At 41.6% G+C, this 24,935-nt stretch overlaps 1 protein-coding gene across 3 annotated transcripts in view; it reads left to right on the top strand.

Moving 5' to 3' along the window:
• The window catches only part of MAP2 (microtubule associated protein 2), a 229,209-nt gene that overhangs the window by 18,185 nt on the left and 186,089 nt on the right, over positions 1-24,935 (top strand). For all 3 annotated transcript variants that reach the window (XM_050899942.1, XM_050899941.1, XM_050899938.1), the window contains exon 2: positions 20,340-20,398. The gene's annotated coding sequence lies outside the window, so the exon portion shown is untranslated. The remainder of the gene's footprint in view (positions 1-20,339; positions 20,399-24,935) is intronic.

The raw sequence follows: 24,935 nt of genomic DNA, 5'->3' as shown, positions 1-24,935 counted from the left end.
GGCCATGCCAGGCACTGTAATGCCACAGCTGTCCATGCCCCTGAGTTCCTTTATGCCTCCTCAAGACCGAAACCGGCAGACATTGTAGTTAAAATGACCCTCTTCACAGGGGCTCTTGGTGGCCCCCCCTCAACAGATGTGGGCCTCGGAGCTTCCCTGTATCACAGCAGACCCTTGTGCGGCCTGAGCTGAAAGCTTTGCATGCATGGCAAAATGAGATTTTAGAAAATCTACCATAGCGTATTTCCTGAAAAAGTCACATTGCTTCTCTGTCTTGGGTAAGTATCACAATGATAATTCTCTAGAAACATTTGTTTCTCATCTGTCTGGGTGAGTGAGAAAGGGAGATGGAGTAGGAGATCTAAACTTTGTTTTAAAGGGCTTCCCACAGGCAACGTTGCCTATAGGCAGTGTGTTAACTACTAAGGGTCTGTTTGCTTAAATTACTGGAATTCATCCAGGAGCACTTTACTTTTCTCAGTATTAGTACATTCTTTGGGAGTAAAATGTTTGTTTCTGCTGTCCCAGTGTTATTACTACACAAAAAAGATTGATACATCCTTTGCAGTTGTATTTGAATAGATGGATCACACACAAAGACAAATAAACATTGAAGAAGCAAACCAAAACCAGCCAAACCAACAACAAGAAAATGAACAAAACATCTATGGGTAGAGATGTTTAATTAGTTCTCCTGTGTGGTCTCTTTCTTATCCTGCTAACATTGCTTGGGTCAGTGTTAATACATACGTTGGTATTTCTTAAACATGTAGTATTTGGGTATTGCCCCAGGCAGCAGCTGTGGTGTGTGGAGGTGTGCTTGTGTGGGAGGAGGAACTGGGAGGTTTGGGAGATGCTTGGGTACCAGGACCTCTGCCTTCACCTCTCCCTGTCCTCCCTGCTTAGGCAGGTGCTGCTGTGAGCTGTGCTGCTCCCCTTGGGAGAGTGGGGGGTGTGTTTGGTGTCTTTAAATGAGAAACTCTTCAGAACAGAAGTCCTTATAGTATTTATGATGCAGCACATGACTCAAGTGAGGTCCTGATTTCATCTGTGGCTCCATGACGTGTTTGGTATAAAAAAATTGTCTGATAGCGTTTTATTTTCACACTTGGTAAGTTGTAGCATACCATTGACCTTTTCTTAACAGGATGATAAGTTTATTTCCACTGATACTAATTATATTATGGTAAAAAAAATAACAGTGTACTGCAGGCATTAAAAGTGGTCTTCTGTGAATGGTGAACGAAACATGATTTTTAAGTGCCATGATACTAAATGAATTGCATTTGCATCAAATAATTCTTCATTTTCTCCATTGCTGTTCGTTGTTTGCTACTTCTTTCCTGCTATTAATTACTGATTTCAGTTCAGATACAGTAGCTTTGTTTCACTGCCTTTCTACTATGGGTCAGGTTCCTGCAGGAAAAAATGACCAATGAGTTCTACCCATTGGTTTTGGGATTTTGTTTGTTGGCACAGTTAAATATGTTTTAAAAGGCTGAAGCCCCATGTATATCATTGCTGCCACTACAAAGCCCGAAGTGCTTCTTACCTGTTTAAAAATCAGTATTTAGGACTGACTGAATGATAAGTTTCTTCCCCCGTACTGGGTAAAAGTCTGAAAATATTAGGGGATTTCTTACAAGGGTGCCTTACAGAACTACTGATTGCCTGGACGTGCAATCCTTTGGAGTATTACTGATACCATAAATACAAACTATGTGTCTGCACAGATAGTCTGCTGATAAACATATTTGTAGATTTTGACGTTCTTGACAAAGACTGACAGGACTGTGCCAGACGTGCATGCCAAGTTTGTGAGAAGATTTATTTTCCAAGGAGATAACTAATTTCCTTTGGGCCTCTGATATTCTGATCATCTTGGAGCTATAATCCATGAAACCAGTTCTTAATTGGGCTTAAGGGCGTAAATGTTATTGTAAATGAGACAGTAATACAATTCCTGGGAGAGAAGCTGAGGAATAGTTGACGATCGTTAATCAATAAATTTTTTCCCTTCCTAAATAGAGTGGAAAACAAAGCAGTGTGTCCATCAAATGAGTACGGAAATTATTGTTAATCCTTCTGAAGTGCCTTCTGGTGGTAATGAAACTGCACACACAATTAAGAAGAACCAAAAATAAATATTTGTCCAGATGAGAAGCCATGAGGAGGAGATAAACAAGGCAAGGGTAATGGGACTGTCAGAACTGTCTGAAAGCCAAAAGAACAGAGAAGAAAATCAGTTTGGATTTTAGCAGCTAATTTAGGACAGAAGGTCACTGAGGGCAGCAAAACCCAAACTTTATCAGTATTTAGAGTATGTTCTGATATGTTCCAGGGTATGTATTTATTATTTTTCTTACTGGGCGTGGAGATGTTGTTTAGCTCCTAAAACAGAGCTTTCCCTTTTTTATTCAGCCAATATAGGAGAAGTGGAGTAGCTCTGTGGAAATCTTAGTGCGTGCAGAGAGGTGTCACGTGGAGCCTGCTGAGTTGCAGCAAGGCTGAGAAATGTTTAAGTGACTCTTGAAATTGGGACTTAAGTTTTCACGCAGCTTACATTGATGCTGGATGCTAAGTGTCCTTGCTATAAAACTATTTGTGCTGTAGCCGCATCTACATGCTGCAAGGGAGGCTGCCTAGGCTAGACAACATAAAGACTTGTGGTAAGATGTACATTGTTGTTCTGGACAACTGACATCAAAGCAGGACAAGGATGAAGGGGCACTGGGCACTGATTCACTCAGAGTTATTCGGGGGGGCAGGGGAAGAGATGTATTGTGTAGAAGCCAGACCTGCTGACTGCCGTGCCCTGCTATCCCCACACATCAGTGAAATGTTTGCTTTCTGTTGTCCCCAACCTGCACATGTACTTCTTCCCTTGAAGGGGGTTAGCTGCCTTTGAAAGGCTGCAGAAGGTAGTTTCTCCCCTGAGCTGGTTAGATCTGTCCTTTACTGGTCTTGCTTTCAGAGGGGCTGAAAATTTGCATCTTTGGCTAATGGTACTTCTTAAGAATTGGGTTGCAACAGCTACTGTGTTAACAGCAGAACTGTGAACTGTGCTCCAAAATGACTGAGGACCAGGTGTAAGGTGTTCACATTAGCATTGGTGGGTAATGAGGTATGATGGTGTGCCAGCTGCTCACCATGCTGTACCATACCTGGGCGTTCTCTCAAGTTAATCCTTGTGGCGCATCTTTCTACTGAAAGGAATTTCTTATTAGAGGACCTGCAGGAGTTGTTTCCCTTCTGCATCAAAATTTTTTTTACCTTTTCCATTTTGGATTGTTCTGTTTCTTGGTCTTTTGCCATACTCTCTCCCTACTCCGCTCCCCCCTTTCCCACAGCGTTGGTTCTTTGGTCCCATCCTGTTGAATAGCCCCATGTCCTGTCATTCCCACAGGCCGAGAAGCATAGCACATGGCTGGGCACTCTTGAAAAGAGAGGTCAAAGAGTAATAAATGATGCTCATTAGCCTAAATATGCCAGACAGCCCTGGACACCCAAAGAGGATGCTCATGATGTTTTAACCTAACTATTCTAGAGTCTAATTAAGTTTATATTAGTTTAAATCAGTTTATATTTTATCTTCATTTGAAAGGAAGAGGCGTTTTCCCCTTCAAATGTTGCATCTAGTTCTTCTCCATGATCTTTGAATCACAGACTTGTCTGAAACTCTTGACATCACTAGAGGTATTATATGCTGGCAAACAAGGATTTTTTTCCAGTATAAATCAGGCCAGCCTAATAGTTAGATTTTAAGGGTGAGGACAGGAAGGCAGTGAGACATCTGTGCTTTAATCCCCTTACAGTTGTTTTTATGGCAGTGAGAGCTAGATGAGGAGTCATGTTTGCAGGGAGGACTAGTGAAAAGTTCTGTGTGTGACTGGGTTATGGCTGGGCTTTGCTTTGCACTGACACAACTAGTTTTACTTGTGCACATGCCATGTGGTTGTGTGTTGGCCAAGGCCTGCTTCTAGCTGAAAACCAACCCAGTTGCAAAGCTGGTAGCGGCAGTAACAGACTCCCTTCCTGTACAGCAGAAGCAGGTCTTAGCGATGTGCAGCAGATGTTGCCCACTGGATGACAGATGCATTTAAAATCAGTTGTAAAACTGCATTTGGGATTTTGCAAATTAAGTTGAACAAGGACAAATGCTATTTAACAGTCTGTGTGCTTTAACAGAGAACTGTATTTCTGTTACACTGAAGTTCTGTGAAAGAATAAAAGCCAAGGCATGGAGTTCTGCTCTAAGAAATATGACACTGAATTGCACCTGGACCCTGGAAAGCCAGGTTCAGTCCTTGTTTTGTATATAAACTCCATTTGGGTGACCACATCTGGCTAGCGAAGTGGCATGCTGTATGATGCAGAGATCCCTGATGTAGTCCAAGACCCAGAAGTGGGGATATTAATGGAGATGTGAAGGCAATTAGCCTGTGAACAAATGCTGCACTCTTGCAGCTGTACAGCTTCTGGGATGCAGTGCCAAATGTGTTTCTGGGCTGTGTGGTCAGAGCAGCCACCTTGGGATTCTGTCACACAGGATTCGGCTCTGGTCTGTTCTGCTGCAAGAGGGACTTGGTGGCAGTGAGGCAGCTGGGTATCATTGTGACAAGGACTCTGAAAGCTGGTGAGTTACTTTGGTTGCGTTTCAGAGCCTACCTTTGAGATCATGTAGATGTCAACATAGATTATGCTGCAGTAGCACTGCTTTGCGTTTTTCTTTCTTTTCGTTTTGGAGGCATATGCTGCAGGTACAGGGAGAGGGCTAGGCAAACACCAATGTTGGTGTCTTTTTTGGGAACTGAGTGTTGAAACAGTTTGTACTGGTCCACTTTGAGGCTTTCTTTCAAATAACACCTAAAGTAAAATCAAACTTCATAAAGGGTAAGATGCTGGGAAGACCATTTGAAGATGTAAACAGTGGCTGAAAACAGGTGATGTGCCATAAATGATGCGCTTCTCACACCCAGGAGATGAAGTGGAATGGTGGTGTGGCATTGTACCAGTACCTCTGTTTATTTTATATTTTCAAACATCTGTTGTTCCTTTTAAATATTTTTATCGTGTACTTCTGAAATACCGTTTTGATTATTTGAGGATAAATGGAAATAAGATGCTGTAATATACTGTGGCTGCCTGAATGGCTAAGAATGGCTGCGCTGATGGGAAAACGATGGAAGGACCAAGGAATGACTACTAAATAGAATATCCCAGCTGTCCCAAGCACTGAGACTGTAGTATATGATAGTTACAGGCAAAAACCCTGTGTGTTTTAGAAAAGCACAGAACATAAAAGATGTAGCACTTAAATGTATGAAATATAAGGTAAATACGTGCACTTCTAAGAGCTGACTTATCTTTCCTTGTATTGATTCTCATTTGAGAATGGAAAGGAAAGCTGTGGTCAGGTTCCCAGCTCTGCAGTGATTGCTCTGAGGAATATTCAGTTTTTCCTGCGGTGTTGTCTGGGTGGAGTGCCCTGCTTTGTCCTTGTCTATTGTGGACCTGATAGAGATGCCATAAAAAAGAAGGTTGAAGAGGAGTTATGACCATCTCTGCCACCCTACCATTGTACTGATGGAGATTTTTTTCTTTAAGGTGGTGAGGTTTGCTACTGTATAATGTACTGCAAATTCTCATAGGGGAAAAAAAACCAACCACTGAATTACTGATATCTTTTCTAGTTTCAAAATGTTTATTTGGGGTAGAGGGCAAGACACTTGTCAAGCATCTATTTGTGGTGAATTAAGTAGCATCAACAACAAAGTGAGAAGAACAGAAGGACTGAATAAAATATATTTTCCCCAGAAGGTTGCTATTTGCAAAGGAAACTCCTTTAATGGTTTGAACATAGAATCTCCTTTTAAAACTTTGATATGTTTAATAAAGAAATTGAGGGATTTTCATTGGGGAAGCTCAAGATCTAAGGAATAATCATCAGGGACAGTATATAAAATAAAAACCAAAGATCCTGAAAACTCATAATGTTTGACTTCTGTATGCAAAAAGCAGGCTAAAGGAGAGCATGTGGATACCATTCTTTGCTACATCTGATGTACGCAACACTGAAATGGTTGGGAATGTTTTCACAATTCATCGTGTTGTTATAGGAACTAATTTAGAAAAGAATCTGAAACATTTGTGTCTGGACAAGTTTCAAAAATAGTATTTTAAAATTTATCTAGTAATGTAAATTCTTCTTTCTGTGGCAACACGATCTTATCATTACTAATAAATATCTTAATTAAAAGATACAGTACAGCATTGTTATTGAAATTGATTTTATATATATGAGGATGGATATATATGAGGATATGCATAATGAGGATGGCTTGAGTAATATAAACAAACATTTGTGGTGGGTTGAAAAGGATGGCAAAAAACTTTCACCAGCAAAATTTAGGGGAAATGACCTTTTTTATTTTTGCAGATTTTTCTTTCTTTCAACTGAACTACTTGCACATTGTTTGCAAACGTTTTGAAATTCAGAAAATCTCAGTCTTTTATTGCTGGTCAAAGAAAAACAAGCAACCCTGAAAATTAAGGAGATGCGTCAAAATGGAAAGCTTTTTGCTGGTTTTATCTGAGTAATAAATTTTTCCAAGACACTACCTGTTGTAATCTGCAGACAAGACATAATTGAAAAAGAGTGTGTTCCCATGGTTGCTTTTTTCTATCTGGATAAAACTAGATTTATAAAAAAATTCATCCTCTTTAAATGGGTAAAAATGCAGTAAGCCTATTCCGAAGAACAATAAAAAAAAAAAAGAAATATTTTTTGACAGTTGCTGAGGCAGCCCCATTAATTAGCTTTCCTGGTTACAGTGTGGCAGTGATGCAGAAAGTACGGAGATACTTCATTTTCTTTTTTCCCCATGGCCTTTGCAGGAAAAGTACATTGTGCACCTTTTCCCAAGGACACTTGCGAGCACAGATGTTGTTTTTAGTATAATAATAATAAATAGAATTATGCTTTTTTTCCTGTATATTGCTGGAAAACAACATTGGAGGTTATATTATTGTCAAACGGATCATCATACGAAAATTCTTTATTTCCCCTTGTAGCACACAGTTTGAATGAGTATTCTAGTTATTCTGGTTATTCTTCCTTAGCTATTTTCTAAATGTTTAATGTTGAATATAATCTGTCTTTTGGAAATTGCACATATAATTTATAGGCTCCTTCTCTTCCTGTTATAAAGCATAATTCATGTGCGTATGCTTTCCTGCAATCTTAGGTAATTTGAAAGATTAGCTGCTTGTTATGGAGCATCTACTTTAGTACGTGGGCAAGGCTCTGGAAGCTCGTGGTGAGGTATTTGCAATGAGGGGAAGAAATCCAATGACATTTTTTTGTTGTGTTAAATACCTTAATAGTGATTAAGTATTACCAATACCACTCAGTCAATATTTTTTTTTAATTGGAAGAGTGCCATTTTTATGAACTTCAAAGTTTTGTAAAAGTGTTTTAAAGAAAAATTGAAGTCTTTCGCTTGCGAGGTAAAGAAAAGAGTAAAATTATCCACAAAACCCCAGAAGGCAAGCAGATTTAATTTATAATTTTTCACAGAAGCTACATAATTCTTCCACCAGCGTTACGCACCACCAGAGAGCTATTAGCCAGGATTAGCGAGGTCACAACCACCTTTTCACTTTTATTTTCCCTTGGGAGGCTGTGGCTGCAGAAGGCAGTTGCCTTCCAGCCTGCTCAGCAGCCGCCTTTGCGCAGGATGCCCTTCTGTGCCGGCTGGGTGCTGGCGCGGCCATGGGCCAGGCCTGCTCCCACTGCCCGCGGTGTTGTGCCAGGGCGTCTCCGCGCTTACTTGTGGTGTGATGGAAGTGGAAAATCTCAGGGTAGGTCAGGCCCCCACACTGGGATTCAGGACAGTTTTCCCTGGCCTGAGTAAAGATGTATTTGGTAGTCATCCAAAAGCTGCTGCTGTGTGTTTAGCTGGACAGCTGTGGTCTCTGCTCTTGTAAATCCACAAGGATTTTCCAGGCATCTGGGAAGGGAGGAGTGGGGAGGATATCCAGCTTGTGGTTTTGCAGAGAAGTGGCAGCACTGTATTTTGAGGTGTGTCCATATATGTGTGTGTGTGTGTATATATATATATATATATATAAAAAAAAAAAACCCCTCCTCTGGATCAGTTTCAAAGTATCCAAACTACATACATGCAAGGAAAAAGATCCTCTGCAGCAAGATTTAGCTTTTTCCTTCTTAGTTGCAGAAATCTCTTAGGTTTTGCTTGATGAATTAAGTGTGGTCAAAGAGTATGGGTTATAATCCCCAGTTCTAGATCTTATTTTGGGTATAACTAGTACTGTGGGTCCTGTTACCCTCTTCAAAAGGGACTGAATATTTGAAGGCGTGCTTTTTTTGAAAGGTGGTTAGGAATTTGCATTCTGTGGTCTGTCCAGGTGCTACCATGTTTTTAAAAATTTCTATCCTAAAGCTAAGAAGTCCAAAGAATTGGTGTAACATATCCATTATCATGGAAAGCAAGAGTAATTTTATCAATTTATTTTCTAACCTGACAAGAAAATAAATCCTTTACTGAAATGGATTCCATATATGCCATGTTCAGCAGATCTTCTCTAAAGAAATCCTTGTTGTAGTGGATTACTGAATAATTAAGATGATTCAGAGACTGACAGGGATGGAATATATAGGTGAATATTTTAAGTGTTGGATAGGAACAAGAACTGCTGCCCTGGACAGGTATGAATGGTAAAAGTAAAGCTGTCAGTTCATATCATTGGAGTTAACACTGGGAAAGATGATGAGAATGTTCTTCTTGTAAGATAAAACACGTGGAAATGAATAAAACCCCGAGAAACCATTGATTCTTTTTTATTTACCCATCTGTTATTCTTCAAGAAAAGGAAAAGTGAAAGCAGTGTTCACTGATGGGGATGGCGAGGTGTATTCTCTTTGCTTGTCTCGTTTACCTTGTTTAATTTTTGATTTATGGTCTCAGTCGGGAAGGTGTGCTTTGATTCTGTGCCTTGTCTTAAGGCTGGTACTTGCTGAGTAAATGTGAATGGAAGAAAATACACAGGCTGTGACCACACAAGCAGGTGTTGTGTGCTGAATGTGTGGTTGGTGGTTGTGCTTGCCTGCAGTACCGCTTTGTTCTGCTGCAGCGGTTAGGCCTGCCATGCTATTGTGATGGCTTCCTCTGCTGCGCCTAGACCGGGTGTGTCATCTGTGTTTAACAAGATCTGTTCACAGTGCTTGAGTGACTTGCAGGTAACAGCAGGTGCTGAAGCTTTCTCTTACTGGGGATGTTCTGGCTTTTGATTCAACATTTACCATATATTCTCTCCTTAGGGCAGAATTATCCAGTTCTTTGGTTCAGTTACCATTATTGCTGGCATATTTGCCTTTGAGCTGGGGGCAGTGCAAAATAGGCTCTAGCCTTAAAGACATCATCAACTCAATGTACCCATGTATGTAACCATGATTGCATTTGACTTAAGTGCTGTTTGCTGATTGTTGCTTGGTAATTTGCTCTACTGAATGCTCTTTCTTCCATGGTCAAGTGCAGAAGCGTCCTATGTGAGGTCATTATGGCTATGCAGTGTTATCTGTAGGGCTTTAGCACAGAAATTTTGCCTCTCAAGTGCATGCATCCCACATCTGCCCGAGGGCCACGGATGGCAGGACTGTTGCATTCAGATGATGGGGAAAGTCATCTTTGTATTGAACTATGAGTGTTTGTATCTTGAGCTTTGTAAGGTGGAACAGTTGAGATGTCAGTGCTAAGCAGAAAAGAGAAATCATGGGGATTGTGAGGAAAAAAAACCAAACCAGGAGATCTTGTGCCTTATCTGTTTGGTGATGATGATTGTACCCCTCTGCTGTTACAGCACTTGGCTCGCATATTCCTCGGGACTCCTGGAAACAGTAGAAAAGAAGTGCTGACAAGGGTGACAGTAGCTGGCCTTACACCAGCACATTGCTATGGTTAAGCAGTGTAGGGGAAAGGTACTTGAGGATTACAAGGAGACAGTGGGAAATCATTGGGAAAAGTGTTGTATTTGCAGAGCAACCTGCTGAGGATTGAAACCTGAGGGAGAAATTCTGGAACGGTGTAGTTTGTCCAGGTGGATGATGACAGGTACTTGAGCACTGAGTATCCTAGCCAAAGACAGCTGATTTTAAACACCGATGTTAAGTGTAGAGTAGACACCCGTATCAGGGTTACCCGACAGCACACGTGCCTCCTGATGTGTTCCCTGATTTTATGCTGGGGCCATGTATCCTACAGTATTCCTCGGGTCAGTGTGCGTGGGTAAGATCCCACTCTTAACACGAGGGGAGGAGACGGGAAAAATCCTGAGACCTGTACAGAAGAGCGTACACTTATTTGCTCTGTATAGTTTTCAAATAAATTGGCACCCTAAAGATTCTTGCCTGAGTGTCCTAGAGAGTGTCTACCTCAATTTGTCTTGGCCAAAGGTGTCCAGCTACCCACAGCCAGTGTATGTCTCTAATGTTATTCAAGAAGGGTGGTGGGAGGACGACAGTAGGAAGTGATTTGTCTGCATTGCTGAGAGATTGCAAAATGCTGTACAGTAAGTTGGAAGGGGTGAATGGGAGAGAGAGCCTAAAACATAAAGCCAGTATAGTCCAGACAGAAACTGAAAATTGGATAATGGGACTTACCAGTAAAAGACAGCAAATTCTTTTCTGAAGAATTGTATGCTGACTGTATATAGCAGAGAAAAACTAGCTGCAAGTGTGGAAGGGTGCAGTAAGACTGCGGAGTCGTTAAGTCGTTTCCTGCAACTCCAATATGTTCCAGGCTCTGTTCAGCAGGGTCAGAGCCGGCTATTGGAGGCACAGGCTCACCAGAGGTCAGCAGCAGAGCTGGGTCCCTGACTCAAATGTCCAGTGACCGAATGGTCAGCAGTGGAGTTTCTGGACTCAACCTTTGTAATCTGAGGTGCCTGTACCTCAATTTAGGGGTTGGTATTGCCCCTAGGAAATGATTTATGCTTGCAGTGTGCTCTTGCAGCTTGTTGGCTTACTATACCTCTGTGGATCGCATAGGGGTAATTCTGCCTATGGTTTGACATTGATGCATATAAAGAGATTGCAGCCATTAGTACAGGCTTCGCACAGAAATAATTTGGGATCTGAAGTCCTTTTCTTGTTGTGCTGTCCTCTGCGTTGCTCTGTTAATAATCTTATTGGTGCTTTTTGAAACCTGCAATTACAATAAGCTCTGTGATTGATGGGAAGCAGCATTAAAGGATTAATGAGTTGAACTGAGTATTTTGTGATTCCTTGAAGTGTCAACATCAGCATGCAACAGCACACTGCTGATTAGCTTCATTCAGTCTTTGGCAGCCAGCACAAGGCATTATCCTGACATAGCATGCACTTCAGCCACTGCAGAAGGACTCAGTGTCAGAGTTACTGTGATACAGGATTAAAAAAAAATTAAACCTCTTTAAAAGTGGGACCGTGGCTACATGCTTTGCAGGTATAAAATGACACAGCATGAAGGGTCAAATCAGGTGTGCTCTTGGTTTCGCCTCAGAGAGTGGAAGTGGTCATTCTGATTCAGTGGCAGTCTTGTGCTTCTAGGAGCCAGTGGTCAGAAAATACTTGTAGAACCTACTATAATTTGAATAGGATGTTTAATTTTTTATATATTTGCTCTTCAGATGTTCATGTCCTGGCTGCCTTTCCTTGTCCATGTGCTTTCCTTTCCTATCTCTCCTTTAAAAAAAAAAAAAAAGTTTGTGTAATTACTCTGTGTGTATATATACATACAGACACATACATACATACATGCACACCCAAATACTGAGGACCAGAACATATGCAGCTTTCATAAACTCTCTGCTCTCTTTGATGTGGGTCCTGAATATAATTACTTCAAGTGGCCTCTGCCTGTGTGGTTAGGTTAACATTGCATGCCCTGTCAGATACCTTCTCTATCTCAAATCAACACATGGTCTAGAGTTTTGACAAGTGTATTCTAATTTATTTAATGCTGCAGCTGTACTTGCTTGCTCCCAAGTGCTTTCCTTGTATCTTCTGAAAAAAATATGCTGTCAAGAAGACTATTCCAGAACCAAAAAGTGTCAGCAGAAATGTTGCATGGGATCCCTTGAGCCCTGTGCTCGGGATGTCTTGGTTTTACAAATGGTTATGTGGTAGGACCCACTGAGGTTAGTAGGGCTGCTTGCATGATTAAGGACTACTTTCAAGAATCACAGCTTGCTGTGTCAGAGTCCAGTTTCCTTTTTTGCTCATAAGAGTAGTTGACACAGTGGTCAGCTTAGGGCTGTTGGAGCAGTTTTCTGAGTATCTGCTTTGAGTGATTATTAAATCATCCCCCTCCATTCTGAAAGCCCCTGGAACCTTTGAAAATCTCTGCCTTGAAAAAAAGCTGGAATTATATATGTAGCATTTTGAAATGTACCAAGACAAGCTCTTTGCTGAGCACCTGTAATTACAAACAGCGTTCTGATCCTGAATAGAGCGTTTTAAAGGAAGGTCACATTCAAAGCTGCTCATTAATTGTGTTACTGAGTGTCAGCCCTTTTAATAAAGGAAAAAGTACGTTCTTCCTTGGCTGAAATGCAAATCCAATAGAGATCATGTCCCTTCCCAAGGAAGGATTATTTAAAACTAGAATAATGCTTGTGCCTACTAATTAAAAGTTAATAAATCTGTAAAAAATGGGATTTCTAAGCTAGATTTGAATCAGTTTGCCATTGTTACTTGTGACTGAGGTCTCTGGGTGAGGCACCCAGAAAGCCCTGTTATGTGTCCTTGTCTTCCCCAATTAACCTGTGGACTGGGTAGTGTTGTTAATGTGCTGTTTCTGTGATGTCACTGTCATTCATACAGGGACTAAAAGGCCACCAAAGACTTAGTATTTATATATTTTATTCAGAATTAAAAAAAACCTTATTTAAAAAGTTTTTTTAATGAATTCCAAGTTCTGTACTCTTCCACATATGTTTCTAGTATGGCCGTAGAAATAGATTGAGTGCTAGTCAGCCCTTGCAGCTCAGACAGTACCTCTTTTGTCATGTTGCAGCACAAAATGTTACTCAGATTCTTAATGCACTTGACCTCAGTTACATCTAGATGATGTATCACAGACCAAAAAAGCTGTTAAAGGAACCTTTTAACATTGCCGAGTCAAATGGCGCCTTTCAGGAAATACTGGAATAAAGGGTGTTTGTGCAGTCTTTGTGGTAGCCTTCTGCATACATATTATAAAGCAGTCTTTAATTATGGGATCACATTATTACTTGTTTCCACAGAACTCCTGCCTCATTAAGTGCATGGTATGGATGTTGCTCCATTTGGGAACAGCCACTCAGTGTTTTCATTTTTCTCCTGTATTTTCAGTGCATGTCTTCATTCTTTTTGTTTTCTGCAAACTGTGTAAGACTGTTCTGAAAATACTGACTTTTCCATATCAGTCATTCTTACGTTATTTTGCTGTGTCACATGTTTAGGAATTTATATTTCAGAACCCTGCAGTGAAATGGAGGTGCACTCGTGCTGTAGAGGTGGAACAAACTTTTAAAGGCCAAGTAACCCTACTTGTAGGTGTGCAGTGGAAGCTGCTCAGGTTCACTGTGGAGTCATCAGCACTCTGCTCTGACCCTGTGTGAGCAGTCTGGGCACGGAGATGCAGGTAGGACACCAGACCCTGGGCAGAGGCTGGGAAAGAAACAGTTGTCTAGGACATCCTGCTTTGACTCCGAGGCCATCCTCCTCACACCTGCACACTCCTTTCCCCATCCCCAGTTCTTGCTTTATTACGTGCCTTTGAGTTGTGGTGTCAGAGAGAGCTGTCCTACAGATACCTCCTTTGCTTCATCCCTGGAGTAGCTTTAATTTCTGTAAGAGTGAGGAGCAGGTCCTGTGGAAAGACACTGTGATCTTACAATTAAAACCTGTGCATCAGGAAGCTGGAGTTTAAACTGCTCAGAAAAGTTAATTCTTTAACTTTTTTTTTCCTTACCTAGAATGGCAGAGTCTTTTTGGATTATTCAAGATTCATATTTACCAAACCAGCACATTTGAGTGTTTCAGATCTTTAAGGTTACCACAAATTGAAATGATCTGTTATCTAATTAAGAAATATGCTTCCCCAAAGTAATCCTTCATGCGTGTGACACTTAGAAACTCCAGAAGAACTTTCATTGATTTCTGATATGAAACCTTAACTTGATTTTTAAAATGAATGTCATTTGGCTGCTGTTTCTTGTTTTCTTCTCTATATTATTGAAGCTTTGCATTGTATTATTCTTTGATTTGCTGGTTGTTGAAAGGAAGCTGCCTATGGTAGGTGTTAAGGAGTTTTTCTCAACTATTAACCCTGAACTAGGGCTGCTTATGGACTTTGAAAAGTTGTGTAGCTGCTGTGAGCCTGTTTAACGAGTACCTTTAGCATCAGCTGAGGCTGTGTGACAGATGTCATCTGAATTGTACCTTTGTCATCAGCTGAGGTCCGAGCGTGTTTTCAAAGATTTTTCTTGGGAACTTGCGGTAAATAACTTAATCTCTCTGTGCCTCAGTTACCCTTCTGTACTGGGATAACTAATGCTTTGCCATATCGTAGAAGAATTGGGAAGGTGAAGATTGTAGACTGGGAGGTGTTTGGACATCAAAATAGTAGGAGCCTGTAAGACAGAGGGAGACTGTTCATTTAATGCTTCCTCTTGAAAAGTTGTGATTCGCAGGGCTGAGTGTGGTAATGTGGTTGGCAAGTGGTGGTCAGTGGTGAAGCTCCAATTAACTTTGTGGCCTCAGGACCAGATGTTGTGAGAGTAACAGGAGAAACACTCAAGGATTTGTTTTAGGGAGAGAACGAGAACATGTAGATTCTCTGGCAGCAGAAGAAAGCAAAGATACTTTTCAAGCATCTTTTCATCACTACAGAGAAAGGAACAACTCACATTGTGATTCCTTGAGACATGCGTCCAAGACGGATCCCTAGCCACTATGAATCAGTGGCGTTCCTTGGCATTTTGGTAAAGCTGTGCTGATCTGTCCTAGCTAGGAGTCGGGCTTTTAAGTATGAAATCTCATGGAAGAAAAAAAAGTTTCAGGCAATTCTTTCCTCGCAGAAAGCTTCCAACCATGTTATCTCTTACAGTGTTGATGCCAATAAATTGAAAATTGGCTAAGCAGGTAATAAAAGGATGTGGTTTAATTTTACTTGCAACTGTATAGATCCTGGATAAACTCTGGAAATCAGAATTGCTATGAGGAAGGCATTGCCTATGAATGAGAACAGGAAGCAATTCAGAATTTGCAGGTTCATACTAACAGAAGTGCCTTGTCATGAGAGGATAAAGAATTTCCTTGAATAGGAGCAGTGTTAGAGCAACACTGATTGCTCTTGAAAGTCAGGTTTTTTATTTTGTTACATATTTTCTTGCACTGTTGGTACCCTTGCAGTGTGTTGAGTTGCACCTTTGAAAAAGTGTTTAAGCACTAAAAAATGGCAAAAGGATAACAGGATCAGTCAAAGTACCAAACAGAAGCTTTGAGGTTCTGTCACTGTAGAAGTACTGACAGCGCACAATGTACTTTTGGTGTGAATTCCTGTCCCTGAAACTAGGAGATGAAAGGGTATGTGCTCCGTATAGCTCCTGGGAAACTAGGCTCTCAGCTTCCATTAACGATATTGAATGTGTATCTGCTCCTTTTTTGCACAGCAGGGAAGATGCCCCATGGATCTGTTATGTTACTCCCTCTTCAGCTCTGAGCCATAGATCATTTTTCATGTGTAAACAATCTAAAATATTCTGGGGTTTTTAGAACTCATTAAACTTTTCATTTCACGAGACGTGGTAAGAGAGGCTATCAAAAGTACCATAGCAGATGAGGAACAGTCTTACTCCAATTAGAGATAAAGTGGGCTTTGAGATTTCTGGCTTTTTAAAGAAACAGAAGATTAATTTGTTCTTCCTTCACACAGACTGCTGTGAGCAGGCTGCAGCACTAGGCTTCAAATATAAACCTCAGTTCAGAATGTGAATTAGCCTAGTGTATTTTCAGGGACGAGGCCTTCAGAGTACATCCACAGCTCCTGCTGCTCAGCTTCATCACATGCAGGCAGGCAAACAACCAGAAATCTTGGACTGTCCATTATCTGCAGTGGGCAGATCAAAGAAAGGTAAATGCACAAGGCTGGAAGGAATTGCAAGAGATACGATGCTGGAAGGAATTACAAGAGATACAATGCAGACCTTGGTTGTGGAGCCAGGTTCCCTGAGATATCCCCATCCTGTTTACCTGCTTCTTTTTGACTGTCCAGTGAAGGTGGTGTACAGCTTCAGTAGGTTCCTAATTTAGTTAGATTAGCCTAAATCTCCTTTACAAGTGTTTCAGACATGTTGAACAACTGCTATCTTTATACTTTGGAGGATTATCTCCTGTGTTAAGGCATGTCTGTGTTGCAGACAACAGTTAACAGTACTAGGTTGATGGCTCTGATAGAAGAGCTCTGGAAAATCTGACTGTGGAAGCTGAATATCCAGTTGTTCACTTTGCTTTTCTGTGGGGTGTGACTTGCCTCCACCTAAGAGTCAGCACACCAGAGAGGAATGTGGGTTTGCACTCCAGCTCCTCCTGTGCAAAGTTTTGTACCTGGGCTCAGCCCGCTGGGCTTCAACTAAGATGTGGGTGGATGAAGCTGTGTGCTGAAACATTTCTTTTCGCTGCCTCTGCAGCAGCACTACTACAGCACTTTGTGTCATTGAGTTTCATGGTGTCGATTTTGGACCTAATGAAATACTTGTAAACTCTCTCGGCTCAGTGCTTTCTTCTGGCTAGTCACACAAAATACTGCAAAAAAGTGAGCCTCAGACTCACCCCTCTGAGAACTCATTCAAACCCCTGAAGAGTATAGAATGTCTGTGCTGCCCTTTTTCCAATAAATATGCTATACTGTAACAGAGAACTAGATTAGACCAGTTTGTCTTGGTTGGTTCTTTACAGAAACAGATTTGCTGATTTTGATCGCCTAACCATCTTTCGGGTATTTGTAATTGGTTAACAATTTGTTTCAGGAATCTGAGTTAGACTGATGGGTCTCTAGTTCCCTGTGTGGTCGTCGTCTTCTTTCCTTTTTATGGTGGTCCTGTGCTTGCCTTCGGGCAGCACTTTAGGACTTCCCTCATCTCCCATGACTTCACAGTGTCAGTGGTTTCATTCATTAGTGTGTGGTTGTTTGGTTTGGGGGTTGTGCTTTGTTTTGTTTTTACATAATAAAAAAATTGTACTTTAATTTCATCTGTTTCAGCTGACTTACCTACATGAGTCTCTTTTTAATATTCTTTAAACATATCTCTCTGTTTTGGTCAGCACTGTAGTTACTTGATGTCCCAGCTTTCTTTTGCCACAGAATAGTTTACCTTTGTGTCTTTATTCCATCTCCACCACTTGTAGCTTTCCTGCACTTTTTTGGCTGTCCATGGAGCCCTGCTGACCTGTGCAGAGTTGCTTGAAATCTGTCCCTTTTTTTTTTTTTTTTTGAGATTCACTACCCTTAATCTGCTGCACTCGTTCCTTCCTTCTGTTGGAATAGTTGGTGTTGTCATTTCATGATCACGGTTACCCAATCCATCTCCTGCCTTCAGATTTTCAAACAGTTTCTCCCTTTTAGCCAACCAACTCCATCTTCTGAAATGAAACGTACCCAGGCTGTTAGAAGATCTTGATGTGTCCAGCTGTGCCAGTGGATATTTTGGATGAGCACAGCTGTCTTCATAGCATGTGCCCCTCTCTCTGGGCTGGCGTAGGCTGAAAGATGGGAAATACTGGACAACTTTATTTTCCTATTGCATGTTGCTGGAAAGGTGTTAGTGAAAGACTTTGCTAACCAGATCTGTCAGTGTGACTCCTTGTAGGAACACCAACTTCACATAAAAGCTGACAGCATTAGCAAACGCCACTGTAGTTACAGGAAAGGGGTAGATAAATTATTCAATATAGGCATGTTCTTTAAAAACAACTCCTGATTTTATTAGCCAACAAGTATTCAGAAGACAAAATGCCAAGATGTAGCAGTGCTAATTGTGTTTTCTCTGAGTCAAGCAGTTGGCATGGTACTTTATTTATTAGTAGTCTTTTCCTAAATGCGTCCTGGGTATTCACCATAGGCTGCATGAGTCAGGGCTGTGATTCTGAAAATCTTGAGGTACCTAAAGCAGAGTTAACTGAGTGTTACTGTAGCAGAAAAGTAAATAGGTGTCTGATTGGTGTTTCACAGCCATATTATCTTGCTAGCAACAAGTCTGTTTCCCTTTTATCATGACCCAAGATACTAGGATGAGTCTAGAGTCTCTCAAGGAGTAAACATTGTGGACCAGGCCTTAAAGATGCTGGAAGTTCTGCTTGCTGGAGGTGCCAGGGTTGTCTGCTTGTCCATCATACGCTCATCAGAAGCTTTATAAAAGGGGTCCTGCTGGTACCGTCCCTACTCATCTCTTGCTTTGGATATGGACTGGGAGCTCCTCACAGATTAGGAGGTGCTGAATGGGGTTTTGCTCAAGAGGGAAATATTATGTATGAGTTGTTAGATGGTTGTGTTTTGCTGACCATTATTAACAGTGTCTGGACAAGTAGCATCTTCCTAAAGAATGCCAAATCTTTGCTGCATGACACTGCACCTGGGGGTGGTGCCTTACACAAATCTCATTTAGCAAGTCTGACCGGCTTAGAGCTGATTTCCTTCTCAGACATATGGAATTAACCAAAGATAATAGAGACGATGCCTGGCCAGCATATTGTAAGAACTGACTTTTCGTTTTCTGGTATTGTGAGGAAAGAAAAAATAGTTGAGCTTGAGTTTTCTTCTGCTTTTCTCCTGGTTACACCTCCATCTTTATCCTCAGTTATGACAGCAGTGTGCAATACAGACTTCGTCTGTTTTTTGCTTTCAGAAAGTTGTCCCATGCTTAAAAGCAGGAGGTAGGGATGGGGTCCTTGCTTTCTGCTCGTGATTCAGCCACTGCCTCATGTTAACTTTGGCAAGACACTGAATTTGCGCCTCACTACCTTTCTGTGAAATGAAATGCTTAATTTCTAAGTTTGATAAAGTCAGAGACAAGACTCCCATTGCTTTCAGTGGCAATCCCTATGCTCATGGGTACAGTGAGACATAACACAGTTGACTAAAAGTACAAAGTGCTTTTATTCCTGCTAGCATTTATCTTCTCCCCACCCTTCCCCTGTCAAGCAGTGAATATCTTGTATAGCTTTGTTCAGCTGTGATTTTTGTTACCCACATTCTGGCAGAAGTTAATTCTGCAGGTAGGGTGCATGCTAATTAAGGGTGATAGTACTGGAAAATGGTCCATTTGCTGGCTGTTGGCTTGAAGCTGTGAAGGGAAGTCTGTCTGTTCTCCCTCCTTCTTGGGCAATTCAGTGTAATTTGTAAATACTAACAATTTGCACTTTACAGGTGTTTCTCCGCTGCCCAGCCTTTTCCAGGATTTGCAAGGTGGTAGTTAATCCTCATTTGTGCTGTTGCAACAATATTATACCCGTGCTAAGATATCGTAGTAACTAGAGCACAAAGTAGTTAAGGATGTGCCCAAAGTCATGCAGTAAACAGCTGTAGCACCCGAGAGAATTCTCCTCTGTGACTGCTCAGCAGCACTTCCCCATTGCAGCTTTTCTGTGGTACATGATACTCAATTACACGATATTCAGTTTATGGGTCCCATCAGTCTGGTCTGCAGCTTGTAAGCACGTCATTTTTTACTGTGCGGTATAACTGTGGGATTCCTGGAAACAAGGAAGCTTTTGGTAAATTAAGTCATATAATCTATGTTCTTTGTTTGCTGACTCCTTGTACTTTTGGTTGTTGCTGGTACCATCTTTTGTAATTTTGGGTGAATTGTCCCTGGTGAGTCCACATACATGAAGGGCCTTCTGCCTGCAGATCTTCTCCTTTCTGTAAAGCAAGAAGGGGTTTACTTGTTTCTGTGAAACTCTGATCCTAACAGAAACTGTCAGCGTAGCCTGTCTTTCAGTGGAATCTGCTTTTCTGTGGATATCCACTTTATATGAGAACGGGCATTCTGAAGGCCCAAGCTCTTTGGTGAGACATGATCTGATGCATACGAAGGGATGTAAGCTATGATGGCAGGAGAGGTTCTAGTCACTGGAAAGGACAGTTTGGTGAAACTTCGCACGTTACCAAAAGCAGAGAAGGAACGTATTGTGTTAATCACATGTTGCAATTCATGAGTCTTCCATTCATTTAATAAAATGAGAGCCTTTTCCCTTTAATAGCTACCACTAACTGAGAGCTTTTGCTTTGTTTCAGATTGTGGAAACCTGAACTAAAATAACCTGTGACTGACAACGTGACAGCAACACCAAAAGGTGGGTTTTCTGTTTTTGTTGGTCTCGTATCAGTCATTCCAGAGCACTGGAAATGCTGTACATCTCGACTTTACTAGGATGGATTGCCTAATGAATCTCTGTGGCTTGTTCAAACATAACCAAATAGTTTGACAGGATGATTCCTGTGTCTGCATGTATGTGTGTTATGTATTTTGATGGTGTTTTAAACAAAAAGAATGTGTACATTTCTTGGGCTGTACAGTGAAGGTGTTTATGGCACAGAGGTAGAAACTTAAGTGAAAATAAAAATACATTGGGATTTTTGCCAACTTTTTTGTGCAGGTGTCTGTTTTCTGTAGGAAATGTTCTATTGTCAGTACGAGTTGAGCTATCCAGAAGCTGGTGCTGCTGAGTACAAGCACTGCAAGCTGAATGTATGATGTGGCATTTTTCTATTCTCGCACTTCAAATTTAGGGTTCATGGTTGTCAAGAATGTTCTCTGCAACATGTGCTGATTACTTGTCTGTCAGTCACCACATACTCACCTTGTTTGAGGGCTCCTTGCTCTGCTTTGTTGAAATGTTTTATTGAGGTTGTTTACAGAATACACAAATTTACAGTGCAGCACAGATGCAAAGAAATGCTGATCCCTGAATTTCCCACAGCACCCTGGCATTATCTGTTCAGAGGAGAGTTTGTGTAATGGGTGCAGACAGCTTTTGGTTATTTGAACAACTCAAGTGAAAAACACCACAAAGAGTGCTGGTAAATACCATTTTCACTTTATCCACTGGTTGTTGCAAGGACGAGTACTTGGTCATTCCTCTTCAGCTGAGAACAGTGCTGATCTCAGCTACTTGAAGTTTTCAAGCACCAGGTTTATCTGGTGACGCTGCACAGCCACAATGAAGTCATAGGTTTGGTTTTGTTTTTTTCTTTCCTGGAGCTGGTTCTTGTCCTTCTTTGTAGAGTGAAGAATGGAGTAAAAACTGGGACATGTGTTGCCTGCATCTGCGTGCTGGGGGCAGTTTCCTCTGGCCGCACCATTGCTGATCTTACTGCAGCCCCTCTTTTCTCTCTTGGAGGTTCTTTTTTCCTATGTCTGAAGGCATGAGTCTTTCTAGAGTACATGTCCACAGCAGGAGAGTGAGCAGCAGTATTTAAGTGCAGAGCGGCAGTATCTCTGCTGAGTATTTCAGTGCAGTGTTTGTCGCCAGCTCTGAAATACTGCGCTATAACTGTGACGGGCTGCAGTGCAGACGTGCTGTTTGTATTTTCAAGATGCTAAAAAGAATTGCCACAGTCACGTAAGCCTTGTCTTGTGTGTTTGTGGAAGGCAGTGAGAGAAACAGGTAAGGTGTGAAAATTTATAAGTAAGCCTCCAGTTGTCAACATACTTGAAAAGAAACTGCTGGGGGTCCTGCTCATGGTATTAATCCTTGTCCAGCAAGAAAAGGTCTAGCTTTGATTTCAGTGAGTACAAGACGCTTCTTTTAGCTGCTCCTTGTCAGCCTCTGCGTGTCATTGAACATGATTCATTAGGCAAAAAGTTAAATGGTCAGGAAGAGCCGTGTCTTTCAAAGCTGTAAGGAGGCCAAGTCCAATAACTCTAATGGGAGAGAGCAATTTGAGGATCTAAGCTTGAAGTGTAGATGAAGCTGTTTGGGTGCTCTTTGCAAAGAGCAACAGTGAAGTTGAGGAGAGTTCATTCTGCATTTTAATTCACTGGTGCTAGTCTGAGCTTCAAAAGTCTTGATGGCAGGTGTTGAATGCGCTGTCTGCTCTTACCAAAAGCTCATCACAAATAGCCATGTGTGTAACCAGGAAAGTCAGTGCAGGCTGGTGAGCTGTCGGCTGAAAGGGATAGGTAAACTCCTGTCTGCTCTTAGAAGTGAGTAGTAACCCAGTTCTCTTAGTGCCCAGAATATGGGTACTTTCAGATGCATTTGAGCTGCTCACAATTTATCATGTGGAGAAGAGGTGTTCTTGCATAAATGGAGAGCAAAAAACTTCTTGTAATTAAATAATCGGTCACCTAAATCCCATTTTAGTAAGCTGATCAAACAGTGAGTGCAGGCTGCAGGAGCAGCCCCGGACCAAGGCTGAATAAACACTTTAAACTTTGAATTTTGTTAGTTCTTCTATCGGATACTATTCTCTTTCCCTCTTCTCCTGCGTGAATCTAAGGCATGTTCAGATCATGTTACTTTTTCACAGCGTGCTAAATGTTCAGCTCTCCTGTTTGTCTTGATAGCCTTCCTTATAACCCTCTCTTAACCTTGTACACAACCCATGTAATGACACAGAAAAAATCTTCATGCATTTCTTGGTCTGACTCTGTTGCACCACTTTCTGGACTGTCCCAAAGCACCTTCCCTCTCCTTCTTGCTCATCACATAGCAGTTGTGTGTCTTGCACAAAGGAATGAAAGCAAGACCATTTGTCTCAGGCCTGTCTCTGCAAGCTCAGGCACATGTTGGACCTAAATATTACCTAATTTTTCACACTTGCAGGGCAATAAAACCCAAATCCTCAAAACAAAACATGAAATATAAGCACAACAGTTGTGTTTTACTGAGAATCTGAAAAAAAAGAAAGCAACAAAACCATGTTTTTAAATCTTATCGGAATATTTCAGAGGAAGAACATGAGCGTATGTAGGAAATAGTTCCCAGACCTGTACTAATTCACGGTGAATTGCCATGTGGTATGAACAAAAAATAGAGAGAATTTTATCAAAAGCCCGAAGACCTGCATTGCCTCGCTTAACATTAGGCCCTTGTGTGCTACATTAGGCTACAAGTGTGCTTGCCCTGCTCTCCTCCTGCAGAGAGCAGAGTCTGTAGATTAGCACCTCAGGAGGGCTGTGAAGGTCACGTGTGGTTGAGCCATTTTCTGGAGAGCCTCTCTCCATTGAATCTAGAAAAAGCTTTTGGTTTTGGACACCTCTGTTCTCTGTCAAATGTGAGGTATGAAGGAACTGAGTGAGCAGGTGTTCTAACAAGCCCTATAAACAGACATATCTTGCTGAGCATTTATCTCTATATGGTTAAAAGAGTGATATGAGAACTGTGATAGCCACTTATACCATGGAGTCTTTTGTGGTTCTGTCTTTAAAATTGCTGCTCTTTTGGGCCGTTTATCTTGTAAAAGTGGTCTGCTATAGCATAGCAAATAAATGATTGTAATAAGGCACCTGATCTCTTGGAGGAATCTAAGTGTCATTGCACCAAGGTGTACTGGTACTCTAGTTCCCAGTGTAAGATTATGCACCTCAAATTGTTTTCTGGAGCTGCTCACATATACTTGCCATTACCGGTCTCTCCTACTCTGCTGCTAGGAATTGTGTGAAGGGATTCAGCAATGCAAAGAGCTCACACATCAGAGGTTCCTGAGGGGAGCAATGCCATAAGTGTGGTACAGGGGAGTGAGGACAGTCCACACAGCCAAACAACATGGATGTTATCCTTAGGCCTGCTCCTTTCTCTGTTAAAGATTTCCTGTGTGATATTCTTCTCTTTGTGCTAAAATAAAAAAGCAAAAGAGAAAGCCAGACCCGCTTCCCTGTTGAAGGCATTGACATCACATCCAACATCCCTTGGTTTGATGCTAAGGGCTGTTAAATACCTTAGAGAGTCATATGAAGCAGAAGCTATTTAGACTGAGCCTTGGCTGTTCATGTTGAAGTCACAAGGAACTTGAGCTTACCGAAAAAAAAAAATATCCAGTTGACTAGAAGTGCTCCTTGTATTGTCGTTCCAAGTGTTCCTGTTGAAAGGAGCCCTCCAGCGCATGGGGCAGAGGGAGGCAGAGTTTCTCCATCTAGAGATCTCTTGTGGTGTTTGCCCCCAGCAGCACTTTGCAGGAATGTGCAGTGCACTGCCTTGCACTCTCAGTGGGCAGTCCTGTTAGCCCTGGGCAGCAGGAGGGCTGTGGTCTGGCCAGTATGCTGAAGAGTTAGAAAAACACATGTCCTGGGCTGCATCCAGCGGTTTAGGATGGAGGCCATCAAACTGTGACGTTAACCAGACCTATCTTGTGGACTGAGAGCATGCCTTGCAGACCTGTGTGATGCTCCCTGTGTTCGTGCGTGGAAAAGTAGGAAGGGTGCCAGTGTGATGCCTTTCTCCCCAGAAGCCTGTGGGTAGGATGGGGACCAGGGAAGCCCGTCTGCCCTAGGTCCTGTGCCAGGGAGGAAATGAAGCGGGAGATGTTGAATGAGGGTTGTGGCTGTAGTGTCTTTTCTCCAGTAGTGCAGGCAAACCAGCTGGCACGCATATGACTCTGAACCAGCTATGCTTGCAGTATTAACTCTAATGGATTTCTAATTGGCATGGCTCTACTGAAGTCAGCACAAGGATGTCAATATTGCACAGCAGCAGAACTGGCTTGTTGTTTTTGTTCTCTTTCAGGTGCATCTGGGCATTCAGATTACATGTCCAAACCCCACTCACTCAAATAATTCAAAGCCCGAGATTATGAATATACAGAAATAGGTGCTTTTTTTAAGGGCCACTTTGTTTTTCACTGTCTGAGATTAAATTCTGCATCTTTATACATTATATGTAAAAAGCA

The sequence above is a fragment of the Gymnogyps californianus genome, chromosome 7, assembly GCF_018139145.2.
Source record: "Gymnogyps californianus isolate 813 chromosome 7, ASM1813914v2, whole genome shotgun sequence".
NCBI classification, from domain to species: Eukaryota; Metazoa; Chordata; class Aves; order Accipitriformes; family Cathartidae; genus Gymnogyps; species Gymnogyps californianus.
Note: the sequence above shows the minus strand (reverse complement) of the source record. Positions and strands in the feature narration are given on the sequence as shown.